The sequence below is a fragment of the Cataglyphis hispanica genome, chromosome 2, assembly GCF_021464435.1.
Source record: "Cataglyphis hispanica isolate Lineage 1 chromosome 2, ULB_Chis1_1.0, whole genome shotgun sequence".
Lineage (NCBI taxonomy): Eukaryota > Metazoa > Arthropoda > Insecta > Hymenoptera > Formicidae > Cataglyphis > Cataglyphis hispanica.
In genome coordinates this window covers 6,632,819-6,653,371 of record NC_065955.1, presented here as the reverse complement: position 1 = coordinate 6,653,371, position 20,553 = coordinate 6,632,819, and the positions used below count along the sequence as shown (strand labels likewise).

Genomic DNA, 20,553 nt, shown 5'->3' with positions numbered 1-20,553 from the left:
CTTTTATATTAGTGGAAATTGTTCACCACATTTCATTTTTTTAACTTGTTCAAAATTTGAGAAAAAAAAAAATTAATTTTTACCTCCCCCTTTGAAGTAGTGTAACTCAGGGAGAAATATAGAAGTGTATGTTTATATGAAAAACCTCCCTTAATTTTCAACAAAGAATTACTTCCTAAAATTTTTCGCACTTATTTAGAAACACTCTGTATATGTAGATATATCTGTCTCTCTTTTTCCTGCTTCCATTATTATTTTGTTAGATAGATTATATCTCTTCACTTTGGTGTCTCTTTTTTTTTTTTCTTTAACCTTCTCATATAATAATCAATTATTGTTTTGCATTAATATTGTTAAATTTTTCCGAAGAAGAATAAGATATTTCGTCACAATTAAATATTTTGAATATTATAATAATAAAATAATAAAAATAGGATGTCGCATGCATTATTAAATTTCCAGGTAAAAATATGGTTTGTGAATTTTCGCAATTTTATTTTCTTACTTTCACTATTTTGTTATCTACAGTTTTAACTTGCAGAGTTTGTTTTGCATTAATTAAATATTATATTCTCTTCATTTTATATTTATCATAAACACTAACACCTATTTTAAATATATATAATTCTAGTAGATTTTACATTTGTATAATTTTCAATTAAATCTCTAATGCATGCAATGGTAAACAGAATGTACTTATATGTTTATTTTTACTTTACATACATGTTTTTTTGCCTTTTGTTGATTGCAATGATAAAATAATGAATCTATTATTTTTTTCCGCGCATTCGAGTTTATTAAAGAGTGTAGGACATATTATTAAAATACTGATATTTTTTTATTTATAAAAATGTATCTTGTATACGCATCTCTCTAATTTGGCGTGTGCACATGTATCTCTTAATTTCCTATCCAAGAAGATACTCTTAAAGAGCCACGCAGTAAATTCCAGAATATAAACAAATCGCTACGTATACATGTGTACGTCGGTCGACTAATGCATGCCCGCTCGCTCGCGCGATTCTCCGCGTCGCTCCTCTCCGCGAGCCTCTTCAAGAATATTCCCTTCTATTCGCGCGCGTGAGGCTCCCCCCTCCCCCTTCCCGTCTCTCTCTCTTTCTCACTCCTTTCCATCAGTCTCTCCTCATTGCAAAGTGCCGTAATATTCTCCTCGACCGGAGTTATTTTCGTCGCGCTCACCCAACCAGCTCTCCCGAGGCGGCATTGTACGGCTTACTTTACTCTCTGCGCATTGTCTTGAGATCCCTGCTGCTGGATCGAGAGTAACTGGATTTCCAGGCTAGCAAGGCGATCATTGGCAATCCCCCCCCTCCTCGTTTTCTCATTTCACGTTTCGTCGCCGATTTCGTGTGTACCGTATAAGTGATATTAATTAATTAATTAATTAAAAACGCGAAAATAATGCTTCTTCAAGTAAAAAGTTATCCAAGTAACAAGTTGTTTACTTTTAAAGATTTAGCGAAACTTGAAAAAATCTATTTTCAGATGTAATTCCATAATCATTAGTAATTAAAGATTTATTTGTTGGCAATATACAATGCATGATTATAATTATTAATAATATGTACAAGATAATTTTAAGTGATTTATACAGGGTGGCCTCAAATGTTTCTTATAAACATGGGTCGAAAAATGCTTTCTTAAAAAAATTAGCATCCAAAAACCTCGGAAATCATGGTTATTTTATACTTGATATTTTTATATAAATATCAAAGAAAGTATGCGCTTTTCAATAAATTTTTGTTCAAAATTAAATTTCCTATAAAATCTCAAAGTCCGGCTAGAGGTTCTTAAGCCCACCTGTTGTATAATATTCTGTTTTATATTGTTCTAATATTTTTGGTTAAATCAGAAAAGAAATTTAGCAAATAAAGATTTTCCAAATTTTTAATCGTATAATAAAATTTTAGTTTCTGCGCTTTTGCCTTCATCTGCATTTCGCAGATGGTGCGCTTTTCTGTTCGTTGTTCTCTTCCGTCTTCGCGTATGCGCCCTATTTCTGACTGCGCCTTCTTGTCTATCAGCATTCAAGGCCACTTTTTTTTTCATTCGAGCAAAGAAGCGCAACATCCGTTCATCTTTTCATTTCAAGCGGATTGTTGCAGATCGATCGTAGCTAGCATGACAAATTTTGTGGACAACGAATCGTATATCGAAGCGAGTTATAGGGAGATATAATTTCTTATCGAACACAATCTGTCATATAACAGATAACCATTACGTACATTTTTCAACGCAATAATATTTGAAGTTAAATTTGAAAATATGAATGATTAATGAATTTAATTTTTTTTATAGTTACTTTAATTTATAGGTAATTTCTTCATTGTCATTTTGTTTGTCGTGATAAAAAAAAAAAGATGTAACAAAAAAAGATATAATCAGTTTTCCCTTTCGTGACTATAAAATTGTCTGATTGTAAAACGTGATAACGTTTAGCTCACTCAGAAAAAAACAAATTTTGTATTTTGATAGCTCGAAAAAATAATTTAATAGCGAAATACCAGGTTTAACGTTAATGACGAGAATTTAAAAGTCGTATGCGAAAATGCCTTTCACATCCATAAAGTATAACTGCTCGTGACCCATGTATCATATACAACATCGATCGCAACGGCTATAAACGATTGGTGAAAATAAATGGAAAAGTTATGTTGCTAAAAAATGACCGTATCTCACAGTATTTTATATTCTCTTATCTCGTCGATCCCACGGCGGACGGTGCGTAATTATGTAATTATAACGTAAATCAAGAAAGAAAATATTTACTGTCATAGTAAAATTCTTACGTTCGTAAGCACATGACATGAAAAATATTATATTTATTTTCAAAATTCGTTTGTACACATTTAAAAAAATTTATATCGATATTAAAAAGCCAAGTATACCTCGTATTCTTGATATAAAAAAAACGAAAGGTATATTACATCTGGTATATCCAGAAGTTGCCCTGCTTCGCTGAGTGACAGCGAGAGTTAAATACATCTGGAGCTCTTTAATCGTGGCCTGAATGAAAGGAACATCATGATCTGCCGAGACAACCGTATTCGTAATCATGTGTATGGTAAGTGCATCGTTGTCAAGTACGTGTGAGTGGCAATCGTTACTTAATGCTTGCTTATGTGGCATATTAACTCGTCAGTCATTACTCAACTGCCCTTACGATTACACATGGCGGCAACTTTGAGCTTTTATGTCAGCGTACAAGGTGCAATGTTCACGCCTTCGTGATATTTGTCACAAAATGTCAAATCTCGTCATCTTCTCTTTAATTATTTGCCTTATGTTAAAATTAATAATTGCAGAGAAAACATTCAATCTTGATATTACGCGTTTGTCTATTTGTATCTGACGATAGGGTGCCCCGAAATTAAATGTCAAAATTTCGAAAGTGTGTAGAAAAAAAAAAGTTCTTTGCTCATTTTTGCTTCAGTTGAAAATCGCAAAAGAAAAAAATTTCATCAAAGAATTTAAAACAACACTAAAATTATTAAGTTTACCGAAAAGTACCATGAGATAAAAGTTGTAAAGCATGAAATTAAGAAAAGAGAGTAAGTTAAAATCTTTCTGAAATAAAATTAGTGAAGTGTAAATAAATACGACAACGCGAGATTATTTACAATCTAATTTTACTTCAGGAGGATTTTAACTCACTCTCTTTTTAATTCTATGCTCTACAAATTTTATTTTACTTTTCCATAAACTTAATAATAATTTAAATGTCGTTTTAAGCTCTTTGATGAAAATGATTTGTCTGTTTTTTTTTTTGCAATTTTCTTCAAAACAAAGCAAATCTTTAAAGGACTTTTTTTCTTAATTTCTCGATCCCTTACATCTTACATGCTCCCGAAGTTTTGACATTTAATTTCGAGACATCCTGTATACACAAAACGCATATGATCGTCGAACGAAAATTAACTTTCAACCAAATTACTGGTTTTCGTATGAACTTTAAACGCGTGCGAATTTTCTTCTGTCATTTGTGTGATTTTGCCGTTCTTCTATCGTTTCTATGCTTACGCGCTCCTAAGAGAGGTAAACGTCGGAAAAGTAGCAAAACGCAATTAAGGCTCGTATATAAAATCATTATTTCAGTACGCATGTACGTAATGGTACAAACGTGCCGTTGCGACATTGTGGTATCGAACACGAATGTTAAGCGATGAAAATCGTGCACAACATACAACATACACTTTAATAATGATAACATTTATAAATTTTCTCTTCCTTCTCTTTTCCGTGACATATCTTGCACATACGTCGATACTTTGCTACTGATACACTTTACTGCCCCTCACCGTCATATACAGCGCGTAAAAAGAATGAAGAAAACATTTCTTTATTCTACATACGTGCGCTACGTTCAGTGAATAAATTTCGTTTTCAAAGCTGGCGCCCGCGGTCTCAACGCGCGGTCCAAACATTCCGACGTGTACGTATATAATAAAAGAAAGAAAAATACTTCTAGGCAAATCCTTTCCACTACCTGTCCGAATCACGAATTCGAATTTACATAAGCGTTACGCGCGTGTAACCAAAGTACATTCGCCAATTTATTCCGATATCGAAAAATAATATGCGTTATTAATAGATCGAGAACCTCTGCCATCTGCGGTCACGCTCGCTATATTATAATCACTTGTGATTTATTCCAGTTGAAATTGCGATTTATAATAGTGTCGACGAGAATGCATATTAAATGTTTCTGCTACGCCGCGTTATTGTCAAGTTGAGAAGCACTGTTCGCGGTCATTCTCGTACTATTACAATATGCGCGTGATTTATTTCGTTTGACGCATGTAATTAGAGATCAAAATATATTTATATATTTATCAAAGTTCATTGTAATATAATATTTCACTATAATATATATAATGTTAACAAGCTGTATTATATCAACAGCTTTATTTATGATCCTGATATTGTTATACGCACGTGTGATTTATATTCTCATCTCAAAATAGAAATTTTCTATAATATGTAATTACCCTCTCTTCCTCTTCCCGTGAAATTTCTTTTTTGACGTTAAAAGAATATATATTATTTATACAATAATTTATACAAAATATTATTTATACAATGTTACAATATGTAAAAATAATTTACTTGGAAAAGAATTTTAGAAAATGACAAATGAAAATTTTTCTATGCACATTTAAGGTATTCTTACAGAAAAATGTCAACATTTAAAACCAAGTTTTATAAAAAGTTTTATAAAAATGCATTTTAATTTTCATCAAACATAAATATAAAATTTGACAATTTTTTTTTTTTTTTTTTAAATATTAGAAAATGAATAATGTTATTAATACATTGAGAGGCATTGCTCGCAATTACATTCACGCTAGTATATAAGATTGATTTCGATTAAAATTTGTATTAATTACGAAAAGAGCGAGAAGAATTTAATTTGCACAGACAAGTGCACAATTCGACTCTAAATGAGCACAACGGATTCCGTAACTTCGTTGGTCACTATATGGGAATAACACTAGTTAATCGGGTAATTTCAACGTTCGAGCTATGAATGCAGCTAATTATATGGCCGTTAACCACTTAACTTGATTGATTAATTAGAAAGCACATTTTTTTTTCTCGGTCATGCGTCATGCCTGGAGAGATTGATTACCGTTTGCGCATTTTCAATTTGGCTTTGGTTGATTCCATTGTATACGAACTGTTCGATTATGTAAATCGTTTTTTTATTAAAATCATGAAAAATCACGTCTATCTCGCACATCATAATCTCTATCTGAATATGATTCGATAAACAGAAAGAATTTTCACAATTTTATGTTGCGCATATTCGTCTTTCAATTAAATAAACGGATGAGGTATCAGAAATTTATACTCTTGTTTTAAAAAAATTATATATGTATATATTACAGTTTATGTTTTTATGTTTGTGTATGATAAATTTAAACTATCTAAACGTGAGATGTCATTTTACTGCAAGATGAAGAAAATATTAAGATATTTCATGAGTAAATTTCATAATTCTTTCTAAATTATGAATTTCCTCCATTGATGTTGTTTTCCGCAACTGTCACATTTCGCATCACTCCGAAACCGCTGACGTGGGAACAACGTCATCACGCAAATAAGCGGACGAATGCGAGATGTGTGTTTACCATGTTAAAAATCGACGATCACACCGGTATGGAATGATCTTGCTGGTAAACAAGTCGTCTACCACTCGTCTGTCTCCCTCTTTCTCTCTCTCTCTCTCTCTCTCTCTCTCTCTCTCTCTCTCTCTCTTTCTGTTCTTTAAAAAGTGCAACAGAAAACTATTGTCTGACCGGAGAATATTTATCACAACAACCTTTGATCCGCGTCACAAAGGAAATTGATTTCCTCGACTCGCGGTCGTTTTCTCGATAAGTCAGAATTTTCATTCTGCACTGTGAACAGAATATTATTTTGCAAATTCGCACGTTCGAATAAATTCAACTATTCGCATAATTCGAAATATTTGAATATTCTAATCGTCCGAATATGAAGCAATTGGATAATAATTTATAAATTGATTAAGCGCCATCGAAAAGCAAACTTGTATGTTCAAAGTACAATATACAATATTCGCAGTTCTTTGGATACATAATGCGCACCTGAACGCGAAACGTAAAGCCTCGTCAACTTGTAACGCGCGAGTAACGAAGACGGTGGATAAAAAGCGGAGAATAAACAGAGGCAGACGCGCGTTTATAATCACAGCGTCCGGGCGTAAATAACAGGCGAGGACAATACGCGAGGTTTATCGCGAGGCGCGTATTAATGAGTTTGTTTTCGAGCGCGTCGCACTCCCGGCACAGCATCGCCCGGCGCGATTCGATCCTTTTTTACGCGCGCCGGAATTTATTAAGGTACGGGGAAGAATTTATGCATGGTCGGTTTTTCGCCGACGACAATTCGCAGCAGCGTCAGAGGCGTATACCGGACGTTAATGAAGTTCCGCGATCGTTTCCCCCGCGACCCCTTGCGAAAAAAAAAAAAAGATAAGTCTGAATCACACGGAGAGATCGGTGTAACCGCAGGTAGGTAGGTAGGTGGATACCATTACGTGCGTAGAAAGGTTCCGAGAAAAATCAATCTTCCGCGAATCCGCCCGCGGTCGCGGCGAACAACAAAGGCCGTGACGATATCTGTACCTCGAAATGCAAAAAACGAGAAAAGTAACGCGCGTAAATACTTCGTAATATAGCTTACGCGTTTTGAAAGATTATTTCATAAAATTTTGTTGTACTTAGAGGAGGACAAAGAGAAGCGTGATTATAATTTCCAGAATTATACATACAAGGGAAGAAAATAAATTCTGTTATTCATATATTCTCTTTCTCTTTTCACTATTCGCTATTCATATACTCTCTTTCTCTTTTCTACTATTCGCTAAAATTAATTTTTGCAAAATTAATTTCAATCAATCTAATTTCAAATAATTTTTTTTATTTCATATATCTCTTTTTTTTTATTTTATATATTGCGAACAGTGCTTCCCAATATATTAATAATATTATCCATTTTCTATTCAACTTCAATATTAGAAAAAAATTGTCGAATTTATTATTTATTAATTTTATATAAATATTCGCGCGATTCAAGTAACAAAAAAATCATTTCACAACGAGCTGAAAATCAAAGAGAACGTCACATCAAACTGCAACATAGATATATAAAAGACAAAAAGTCGTAAAAAAATTATAAAAAAATATATAAAAAGATGTATGTGTATGTAAAATATATGTATAAGTATATGAAATATATAAAATATATTTGCAATCATATCAAAGTAAAGATTAAATGCATTTTAATTTCATCGTAACGTAATTACTCACAAGAGTAATTGGCTTGATCAAGCAACAAATATCGTGCATTTAATTGATGAAGCATTGACCGTGTTCTCAATACCTAATTTTTGCGACTAAGTAGATGGCGGATTATTTCTCGTAAGTTTGAATATCACATATGAATCATACGATTAGACGACTCTCATCCTATCCGTTTCGATATTATATTTCTGGCATATTATATTGTATAATTAGGCTATTAGAAAGTCACATTATAAATGTCATTTAGTTGTGTAAAATAATTTATAATACAGAATATAAAATTCAAAAATTAAAATACGTTTTTTTATTAATTAATAAATGCTGAATTTAAAGAAAATGTGTAACCAATATGTAATTCTAAAAATCGATCTTATCAAAGTTAAATCAATTTTTGATACTGATAACTGTGACTTGCTAATTTCTATTTATTACTATGCGTAAGCAAAGGATTATTTTATCATTGCTTTAATAAACATTAAACATTATTAGGCAGTATTTAAAACATACTTTTGATGAAAGGTAAATAGGCATCTGATGAATCGTCTGCAAACTCCCTCTTCTCTTCCTCCTCCATCCATTCAGATCTTTCGATTTAAATCTACCGAATCTCTCTTTTATGAAGATTCATTAAAAATTCAATGTACCAAAAAATAGTATATGAAACATACAATAACAAATAGAAAATGCCCACTAATAATAAAGCTGTGAATAGATGTGAATAAAATCAAAAATTTTCAAACAAAAAGTACGTACAAAAAGTATGTACAATACCATGAGACATAAAATGTGGGAATAAAATAAGATATTTGAAATACCTTTTATAAATCAGAATAAAAATATGATAAGATCGTTTACATATATCTCGTGCAATAAATTGAAACATGTCATTCCTATAAATAATTTCTACTTATGTGTATGTACATAAACAATTTTCATATGTAAAAATATATCTAATTAACATATATTTATATATGCTATATAAAGGAAATCTTTATATATTTTAAAGTACGACTTTAAAATATATAAAGATTTCTTGAATTCTAAATATCTCTTGAATAATGATTTTAGAGAAAAATATTTCAGACAAAAGTTGTAGGATTCAAAGAGGGCCAATAGACGATCTTATTAGATTTTGAATCAGAGGTCCTTCGGATCTAAGTCAATTTTTTCAAATGGAAATTACCATATTTTATTGCATGCTCGTGTAGCTTATCTCAAGAGCTTTTCAAAATACAATAATTAAGTATTTTTTCATCGAATATGTTTTGACTTATTTTATATCTTAATCTAACATATTTTAATATAAAAAATAAATTATCTCGTAAAATATTTAGTTTTCGATAATCTCACCGTAATATTTTTACGTGCAGAGGAATGAGATGAATTAATTGATGTAAAAAAGAAAAAATTGTTTTAAAAGAATATATTGTAAATAATTATACTTTTTTTAAAAAAACAATTATTTTCAATACTAATTGATTTATCTCATTATTCTGTATATAAAAATATTACAGTAAGATTATCGAGAAACTAAATATTTTGCGAAATATTTTATATTTTATGTCAAAATATATCAAACTAATATATAAAATAACTCAAAAAATACTTTATTATAGTGTTTTAAAAAGCTGTAGCTCGAGATAAGTTATACGAATATGCAATAAAAGATGGGGGTTTCCATTTGAAAAAATTGACTTGGGCCTGACATGGACCCCTCATCCAGAATCTAATAAGATTGTCTTATATATATACGATCGCCCCCTTCGAACCCTACAATTTTTATCTGATACATTTTCTCTAAAATGCATTATTTAAGAGATATTTGAAGTTGACATTTAAAATGGAACACCCTGTATATATAGTTGTTTCGGAATGCACAGATGTTATGTGTCATCTCTCTCTGTTTCTTTTCTCTAAATAATAGAATAATATCTAAATTAAAATATAATAAGAGTTGCTTGAAAACTAAAGTTAGAACGTGTAATATTGCTTCAACTTACAATTAGAAGCAATACAAAACTTCTTTCGAATTGCTACATTATGTAATTTCTATTCTCTTATGTCAATACACGAGTTTTTCTAGACTTTTTTTTACTAACAATGTCAATGTTATCACGCGGCAATTTACGTATCGACACGTGTGATCTATAGTACTTCGTTCTCTTCGCATGTTTTTTAGAACATAACAAGGTTGTATAGGATCTTGAAAAAAAATTTATGTATAAATCGGAACATATTTAGAATGGAAAACAATATATTATATTTGAACGGTGCTCACCACAGAGTTTCTGAAATCTTTCATATAAATATTCTTCGATCTGGCATTTATCCCGCAGTTACAAACGCGTTACAAAAGCACGTGTTAAGCGTAAAATAAACAAATATAACGCCAGCACATACTCGCATTCTCCTCTCTATTCAGTGCTAAATATGAATATTATAATCCGCCCAAGATAAACATCGAATTTGTATATCATTATACCAAACAAGGTATAACGTCAGAAGGCAGACGAGCAGACGTCGTTTCTGCATTAAACGCAGAGCCTGTTCTTGCAAGATTTCAATATTTATATTCCGTTCTCTTCCATAATTTTAATGAAGACTTACACGCGATAAGATAAGCCACGTGTGTTTCCGATATTGAAATGCGGAACGTTTATCATTTCGTTCGAGCCTACGAAGGGGGTCGAAAAACCGCTATCGCGGGGAGAATTTTGACCGCACGCGGGAAGCTCTTTGGGAGGCCCGCTGCCGCGATCGTCATAATTGTCGAACGTCTTATCGCGAACTTGTTCTCCGACTTCTCTATCTCGGTCCAAGGATCGAAAATGTCACACGCACGCGGGAATATTTCTCGCAGAAATTTCCGCGTTTCTCGGCTCTCGTCCAATCACGATGTTCGCGGGGGGAACACGTCCCGCTCTTTCGCGCGAGAAAGAGACGACGTAGTACGTGGGAGCGAGACGGGAAGACGAATAGACAAAGATAGAGCGTACGAAGAGACAACGAGAAGAGGGAAAAAAAAAACTGGAGAGAAGGACGGGCAAAAGATTTTTCTCTTACCTGCAACTCGTGGCCGTGTCCAGCATGGTAATCCAGTCCTGCTTGGTTGGTTGGTGCGGGCTATCTCAACATTCCCGCGAGAAGATTCCGCGAACGATCGAATCGCGAAGTGCGCCGAAGAACTTTCCACCGGGACCGATGCTGCTTCACACTGTTCCACCGCTTCGCGAGGGGGATATATATCCCGGCGAAAAATCGCACGATGAGATGACTTTACGAGAGTGACTCTGACCCCCGCGCGCGGCGGTAAAACCGGCGGAGAGAGCGACGACCGTAGGAGATGGGAAACGAGATCACTCCACTAAGTAAGCTGTTACAATCCCAGGGCGAATGCGCGAACGCGCATTCGAGATCGAGAACGCGGAAGGACGCCTTTAGCGCGACGCACCACTAACGCGTAAAGAGAGAGCGAGAGAGAGAGATAGATAGGCAGACAGGAGAAGCGCGCGCGCGCATCCGCTTCTCTGCTTTTTCGTTTTCCGGGACTTTCGAAAACTCTACGAGTGAGAAGGAGAGGCACTTATTAGGCGAGCGACATTGCGATGCGAGCAACACAAAGGGCGAATAAGTCGATCACAGACGAGTGAGAGAAAACTAACTGCCGCTACCTTCTCCGCGTACACAACTTTGGGCGCGCGCTCTCACAAATGCGATTATTGCTCGTAACTCGATCGCCACTCTCGCGCATACGACCGAACGTGAGCAAGGCCCGCAACACACTGAGCGAACGCACAGCATGGCACGGTCCCGGTGGGGCCTAGTGTCGGCACTTGTTGCGCAGGTGGCGCCACCGCGGCGCGCTGATCGAGCGCGATCGCTAAACGGTGCGGCGTGCGCGCGTCTTCGAAAAATGAACTGTCTCGTTCGCGCGTGATCGATGACGATCGTTTCCTTCGACGCGATCATCATCACGGATGCGGATCTCTCTCTTCGATTTCCTGCATCTTGGGGAGAAGGAGAAGGTAAAAGAATTAATAACTTAATTTAAGAATTATTAATTAATTAAGAATTATCAATTAAGAATAATTTATAATTATATTAAGACTATATTAAGAATAATTCTTAATTAAGATTAACATCATCATTATTTCGTAATATAATTATATCGTAAACGGAATGAGAGAGAGATTCATTTACGCTATTATGAACTATATTTTGAGTGAAACCGAAATAGAAAAGAACTGATTGCTTATTTATAAAGCAACTGATGGAAATATACTTTTGATATTTTTATATAATCGCGCAGATACCGATGTAGTATACCACAGACAATCTTTCTTGGTTAATCTTTCATTAAAATATAAAATTTTTCCTGTTTAACCTTACTTGTAGCTGTATTTTGGGAGTAGAGAATGAATATACGCGCGTAAAACTTTACAAGAACATAATTATTTCTTGGAAAATTTGCGAACTAAATTTTTAGTGAAATGGAATCGATATTAAATATCGTAACATCATGGTAACGTAAAGCGATTAATGTATGAAAATACCTAGCTATCGAAACGTTCCTAAATTTGACCCTGAAACGATAATATGAGATAATCGCTAATTAACGTTAATATGATTGAAGAGTGTAATTCTGAAAAATTTCATGACTGTTTAAAAAATTATGTGATGAATTAAACATTGTTGGAAATATATAAAAATATGTGTTTCATATGCAAAAAACGCTTTCAAACACAGTTTCAACTAATTAACATAATCTTGTAGTCTTATATACGTATAAAGAATCCTCGTAACATATTTATTAAAAACATTTTTTTTATATTTCAGTTCTCTTGTATTTTGCATAATCTAAATCTATGCAAAATGCAAGAGAATTGAAATATATATTTACATATATATACATATATGTACAGAGTATCTTAAGGTTACCGCAACACCCACTAATGACAAATTCTTGAGATCATTTTAAGATGATTTTTTCTCAGCAAAAGTAAATCGTAGCATCAATAATTTTCGTGTTATAAGCGATTTAAAAAAAGGGTTTTGTGCAAACTAAATTTTATAAAGCATTAGAACTACATTTTATATTTGATTTCTGATAGAGTTTATTTTAATAGAGAGAGAGAATTTTAATTTAAGGATTAGTTGCAAAAACATATGATTGAAAAAAAATGGAAATTTGCAAAAAATGATGATCTCTTTCTTTCGACATTTTCGTTGAGGAAAAATGATCTCAAGAATCTGTCATTAGCAGGTGATGCGATAAATCTGGGACACCCTGTATATATTCTTCATAGATATTACACATTTCGATGCAAAAGTGCAGAGTTTAATTTCGCATGAGTCAATTAAATTTGCGAAGAATCTTCATGCAATCTACGCGTTTGTAGGAAGTTGCATGAATTCGAATACGTAAGCCGTGAGATCGTGTAACGAGCACCGTCTAGAAATTTGGTAACCTTCAGACGCGGTATTAAATATAAATGACGCTCAAGATCATTGCTTTTTTTAATGCAAATTAACGCACTTGATAATTTGCTGTGTGCACGATAAATCAAGTAATTTCGGTGATTATCACAATCGATTACATTTATCTGTACTTGGATTTACGTACAGGTTGCAGAATTTCAAATTAAAGGAAAAAAATTTTATTATAAAAATAAATTATTTGTTTTCCATTTAAATATTCTATTTAAAAATTTATTGCGCTGTGGAAGCGAGAAAGCTTTATTTATGTTATAACTGTCTTCTTTTTTCTGTATCATATATATATATATATGGTAACAATAACCGTACATTTTATATATATATATACATACATTAATTATTTTCGTATGATGTATATTGCATTAATTTTGTTTCTTTATCTTTTTATATACTTATATCAAAATAATTATTAATACAATATAAAAAATATTATACAAATAATATATTTTATGTGTATGTTGCATTATTAAATTGTATTTGTCACATATCGAAGGTCTGAAATATTATATTAATGTACACATTATAAAATAATATATTTCTTTGCTAAAATAAGAAATAAATGTTTGAAAATTTGCACATGTGCAAAATTAATTTTCGAATTTTTATTGTTTTATTCGATACTTGTCTTCCTTTTTAATTTGCTAATTTGTCTTTAATTACATATATTACGTATATGTGTTTTGCGAATAAAATATCACTCAATGGCGAACAATTTATATCATATGCGGCTTCTTATGACGACACGCGCGGTACACGAAGCATTTCATCACACGCTCTTGCGCCGTGCGGTCATATCGAGGATATTTTTAGAGACGTCTGCTTATCGTTCGCAGCGCGGTTATCATCATTTTTGCGCTTTTCAGTACTTTTTTTATACGTTTCACGAATTTTCTGTTTGTATGTTGACCCCCGCCTTTGTTTATCCACTCGTTCCAATTTCATGTGTAAACAGAAAATGTTCGAAAAATGATTTCGATTGCAATATTATAATAGCATAATAATTGTTAAATAAATAGATATTACATTGGCATTATGAATAATCGTGTTAAAACAGTGATGTTTTTTTTTTTTTATACAGATTAGAGTAATAACAAAAGAAATAAAATATTTGCAGTATAAAATTATGAAATTTATTTTTCTACAATAATGTTTTAATAACGCGGAGATATTTCTCGGAAACGTGAAGCTTAAATTTTGCGATAGAGCTGCCTTTCATTCGTACCGCCACTATGTATGAGCAAGAATACCTGCGAATTGTGTGACGAATTCGGCGACGAGCACGTATGTTGCCAACGCTCATTTACACCCTAATTGTTTGCAAATCCATAGTCTGCTGCGAATGTAATCTTATTTACGAGTCGCAGTTAAGCAGCCTAACGCTATTTGCTCAGTTCCGCCGAGAGCGCGAGACACTTTGCTTTCCGGGCACGTACCGTAAGCACGATTGACAGTCGTAAGCACGGCTTTACGGCTTTAATGACACGATGTTGTTATGTAGAAGAAGATTGTCGATGTTACACGAATCACATGATCGTTTGCCGAAATCGGAATGAAAAATTTACGTATCGTATAAAATTATTTAAAATAGAATGACATTTATTTAAATATAATCTCTCTTCAGTTGTCCATAATTGCAAACTCTAATAACATTTTAATGTTAAACAGCCAACGAAAATGGTTTAAACAAAAATTTATGCAAATTCTTATTTTTACCTACGATATCCTGTTAAATCATAACAAACACGCCACGATTGCACGTGCTCGTAAAACAGCGTTGGTAAATAATGAGAAGCGATAATGAGAGTCACGTTTCAAAGAAAGTAGTCTCTTCGGTATGATAACTTTGCGAAATAGCATCATCGCGTTCGAATTTACCGTCCAATTTGAAGGACGTAAATTGACAGAAAAAGGAGATTGTTTCCTGTTTTTCCTTCGAATATCATCGGATTTCGTGGTGCAAAAATGACGGATAAGTAAGTAATGGAAATATCGAACGGTTATATCGGGCGCGCTGAAAGCGTTGTACAGCATTAATTCGAAGATCAATCTTCTGGAAACTTGTTGACTTTCACAGCCAGTAAACGATTCTTGTGCCTTCTTTTACACGCGTGACGCATATCCCGAAAAAGGCGGCCTTTCATCTACTCCGATTAATTTAGCTCCTTCATTTATATATCTTCTCGGTTCATATCTCTGTATGAATTTTTCAACATTCTGTGCTGTTTTTCTTCTCCTCTTTTTTTTTTTTCTTCTTTATCTTAAGTATTTCGAGAGGGCACTTTGTAACAGAGGGAAAGGTGAACGCGCAAATGATCGATCCATAATTGATCGATATAGATCGCAGCACTGATTTTTTTCTGTACAATGGCATTGACTGGATTGCGACTATTAAAAAATAATAATCAATTTACGGTACCGTATATACATTTAACCACAGTTAGCAACAGTGACGTAGATGGCAACGCGCAGAAACGCCGATTGGCTGCTAACAGCTGCTATCTTATCTTTTTTTTCTGTGAGTGTCAACATTCGGCGCTTGTCATATGTATGGTATATACTTGTACTCGTATCGAATATTGCTGCGCGGATCTCTTCTCGCGGATGTCTCTCTCACTCTTTTACGTGATACTATTAGATTTTGCACTCACGCACACAAAAATCGAGTCAATGAAATTTACATAGAAATGTAATATTAAATATTACAAGTATGTGTTAAATAATGCAAAAATTTTTTTTATTGTAATTTCTTTACTCAACATTGCTATTTTTTAATAATAAAAATAAAACTAATTAGACTCCTTTAGTGCTTCTAGTTAAGAATATAATTTAGTATAAAGATATAGATATAAAAATAATGTTGAAATAATTAAATATAACGATACACAAAAAGTTATTTTATAATTCTAATTGAAATTATTGCTTCAGACGAAGAGATTGAACGTTATTCGCTCGAAGAAGTCGAGCTTGCTCGCCGGCCAAGCGTACCATGCCGATGGAAATCAGGCTAAATGACAACGATGTCGGTCGTCGTGATCGAACGTGTCGAATCACGACGACGAGTTTATTTTGAGCCTAAGCGCGCATGTCTTATGTAAAGTAACCGCATGTGCGTGGACAACTCGTTTTCGCCGCAGGTGTGAGCGAGCGCGTTACGCAGAGATAGAATCGCGTCTCGCATCGTCGGTTTCTGCGGGAGAGGATTTTCAAATCGCCATATATACGAGACGATACGATCATCTCTTTTCCGGATTTGTTTTAATAGACTTCTTGTAATGATTCGATCTACTGTAAATCTTTGATTTATTAACGAGCGTTCTCTTCGTTCCTGCGCGATAATAAAAACGTCATTCTCGCATGACGTTCCTTTTTTTTTCATTCTTTTTATCATATTGTTTCTACGACGGATGAAGATAATTCCGTGTCTATAAATAGATACGGCCGGCAGAAGGAGAGTCTAATAAAAGCATGTTCTAGAGATCGTATCTCCAGTGTGAAGTCAAAATAACGCATTGTACCGCGGCAAAGATTAACATTAATATATATCGCAGCTCAATTTATACACATATATAATTTCTTTTTTATAGTTTACAGGGTGGGCCCAAATGTTCCGACCAGACTTTGAGATTTTATAGGAAATTTAATTTTGAACAAAAAGTTTCCTATAAACATGAGTTGAAAAATATTTCCTTAAAAAATTAGCGCCCAGAAATCTATGAAATCATGGTTATTTTATACATTTTTACAAATATTAGGAAAAGTATAATTCTAAACAATATTAGCGTTTTTTAAAAAGTACTGAGTTGTACAGAATTAAATTATCTTTCAAATGAGATCAAAGTGATTGGAGTACGTTTTATAAGTTTTCAAAAGAATTTCATTTTATTTCATTTTTATGAAAAAAAATTTTTATTTTTTATTTTTATTGATTTTTTTCCATAAAATTTATTAAATTTTTTTTTATTTTTTTTTACTGCTGCTCTTTTTTTCTTCCTATGATGACTGATTTAAACAATACAGAAAAGTAAATTCTTTTAGTGGAATAACTAACAAGCAAGATAAATATTATAAATTAGCTAAAACCATAACAACATAAATGAAGAATATTTTTAAAAAGCTCTCGATAGTCGAAAAAAACACTTTTGAAACTAGTTATCTCAAAATCTATGGAATTACAATCATTTTGATTTCATTTGAAAGATAATTTAATTTTCTACAACTTTTATTTCGGTATTTTTTTGTTAAAAAAACGCATACTTTTTTTATTGTTTGTGAAAATGTATAAAAAAACCGTGATGTCAGAGAATTTTAGACACTAACTTTTTAAGGAAGCATTTTTTGACTCATGTTTATAGGAAACTTTTTGTTTAGAATTATATTTTCTATAAAATGTTAAAGTCTGGCTGGAATATTTAGGCCCACTCCGTATATAATGTACAGTGTAATATAATATTAGTAGATTAATAATATAACAAACTTATAATAAAAGGTTTTTTATATGTATGTGTAATTTTATCAAATTCGGTAATGTACAAGTTTTTTTCTAAATTTTTAAATATAATGTCCAACAGAATTAAATGCAAATGTAATCAATTTTACATAACAATTACGTTCTACAAATTTATATCTAGAATAATAGGAAAAATTAATATTTTAAAATTTGTATCGTAAATTCAATTTGCTGGATAAGCAATACGATTTCTAATTTCTAATTTTATTCTAAATAATATACTTAATATTTTGGTTCAGGTATTGTTGGACTTGCTATACTTTGATGCATCAGAGACATTCTATTGACATTCTAGTTTTTCACTTATCGCGCGCGTGTCGTCTACTTTCGTTTACGAGCGTGTGCAAAGTTTTGCAATATTGCTAACTACGCTCAGTAAGGTCGTTTTCAGAGGGGAAGAAGGGGGAAGGGGGAAAGATATACCATTTGAAAATTGCGGCGCCGCTTGCAACCTGTACAAACAAACGGCTATTACGTACCGTTATACGATAATCGTACTTGACGTCAAATATTAAATGATTTCGCTGCGTGAATCCGGGCTGTTTAAATTGTTCGGCTTGATTGAATGATGGCCACAGCTCTAAGTTGGCCGACAACCACTTCAACGTAAATAAGACGGTACCCCTGTCTGTATATAAGAGTTGCCTCGTTATACAGGGTGTCTGCTTGTTCGAGGCGAGTCGCGCGTTGGATATCGTGAGTCGTCTAACATTTTATACATATATTCAGAAGCATCATTGTATTATTTGATTGATGTGCCAATATCGATTACGATCTTTTCTGAATCAAGATTACCAATTATTCGATCCAAAGTATATATTTTCCAATGTTTCGTATTTTCGAATCTATTATTATTAGTATTTTATTATCCTACGTTAAATTACTTATCAGGCAACGGACGATGATGTATCGAAGTTTAATTGTATTTTTATTCAAAATTGATTTTAATTCTTCCGATTAAGTTCGATGAAGCAAACTTTGCGAACTGCAAACGCCTGCGGACAGTAATTCGTGCAATAAATTTAGAAGTCGGTTTTGTATTTGCACGACTCGTTCGCACGTAGGCAAAGGCGGGACATACTGTCGCCGCTTTTGTCGTCACGCGTTCTCGGGATGTAACCAGGCGTGCAAATTGAAGCAAAGACATACTTCTCGTAGCATATTTTATTGTCAGTAGTTTTAATTTTAGATTTTGCCATTAATTTTTCAAATTTAGCACAACACATTATTTTCACAAGGTCGTATATTATCAGATTGAAAACTTCCATCACTACACGTAGCTTGAATAATATTAATTCATGCTATATTTATAACATAGTAAATAAATGACTTTGCATTATGTCACCTTCGATACAAATTCACAGCAACATAATTTTAATTGAATCTAGACATGTGTTACAGAAATGTATCATGATAATACATTTATTATCGACATAATATTTTTATTACACTTGACGATTTTTTTAACAAGACATGCTTTAATTTAAGTATCGTTTAAGTTAAAAATTGCTATTAAAAGTCAAACATCAATATGCGATAGGAACAGAGGTAGTACAGTATATTGCGCCTGAAAGACAATAACTTGATATACACTCGTGTAAATGCGGCACGAAGATTTATCGGAAATGCAGTGTGTTTTTGCGCGCGTTCACCAATATTATAGAAAAATTTTATTAACGCATAAATAATCCGAAATCGCGTTTTTTTTTTCCTTTCTTTTCAGTATGATTATCTTTCATGCGATTGACATTTTATTCGATGCGATTCGTCATCTTTGTCCGTTTTTTTTTTTTAAATCGAATAGCAGCCAGTTTCGCGCGTAAGATAAAAGGGGAATAGAAATATGCACGCAATCGCGTCGACCCGCGCCAGTGTTTAATTAATTTCCTCAGTAATAATAACGTAATGAATCTTTGTGTTATCGCTACCGCGCTCTATCACGCTTTGCTCGCGTGTACCGAGTTATATTTGAAGCCATTGCATTTACATAAAACATCTACGTAAATTAAGTTGTGTATATTGTAATATATAATAATGGATTTCTCGGAGCCGGATAACAAAAGTACATACTGCTCTCTTCTTTCATTTTGCGTATATTTAATCCCACAAAATTTCTAAAATTAATTAAAATTAATTATGTAAAAATGAGGAAAAATATTACGCATAATACTAAAATATGTTATCTAATAATTTTCTATCATTAACATTGTTACAAGTCACCAATGTAAAAATTAAAAGGCATATGATGTATTTTGCAAAGATAAAATATTGGTTTTTATCAGTATTTTCATAAGGCATGGAGAAAATTTTTATTTTAACATATTTTTCAGACATAACTTAAAGAGAAGCATAAAAAAATGCATAGCATAAAAGAATAGATTTTTCTATAGAAGTGAATATAGTATTTATTAAACAAAATAATTGTATTAATAAACTAGGTTTTCAAAAATATTTAGAAATATTATTAATTTTTCTTTTTCTGTTTTTGGAATAAATATATTCATTATAATATTTATTATAAGCATGAAGTTTTCTTCTTTAATATTTGATAGAATATGAGAATATATGTATAATACTTAAAATAACACTGACTAGACATTTATTTAAGAAGCACGAGCCTTTTACGATTGTTTATGCTAGCATAAGAAATATACTATTATTATATGTTGATGTATTGTTGTTTCTGCTTTATATATATATATA

General features: G+C 32.6%; 1 protein-coding gene and 1 long non-coding RNA gene across 2 annotated transcripts in view; one reads left to right on the top strand and one right to left on the bottom strand.

Annotated features, from left to right (window-relative positions):
* LOC126858944 (receptor-type guanylate cyclase Gyc76C-like) overlaps positions 1 to 11,625 on the bottom strand; it is a 68,462-nt gene extending 56,837 nt beyond the window's left edge. The window contains exon 1 of the mRNA XM_050609689.1: positions 10,911 to 11,625. The gene's annotated coding sequence lies outside the window, so the exon portion shown is untranslated. The remainder of the gene's footprint in view (positions 1 to 10,910) is intronic.
* Positions 11,626 to 11,781: 156 nt separating this feature from the next.
* Positions 11,782 to 20,553, top strand: part of LOC126858993 (uncharacterized) — a 58,432-nt gene continuing 49,660 nt past the window's right edge. Inside the window, exon 1 of the long non-coding RNA XR_007688735.1 lies at positions 11,782 to 11,872. This is a non-coding gene — a long non-coding RNA (uncharacterized LOC126858993). The remainder of the gene's footprint in view (positions 11,873 to 20,553) is intronic.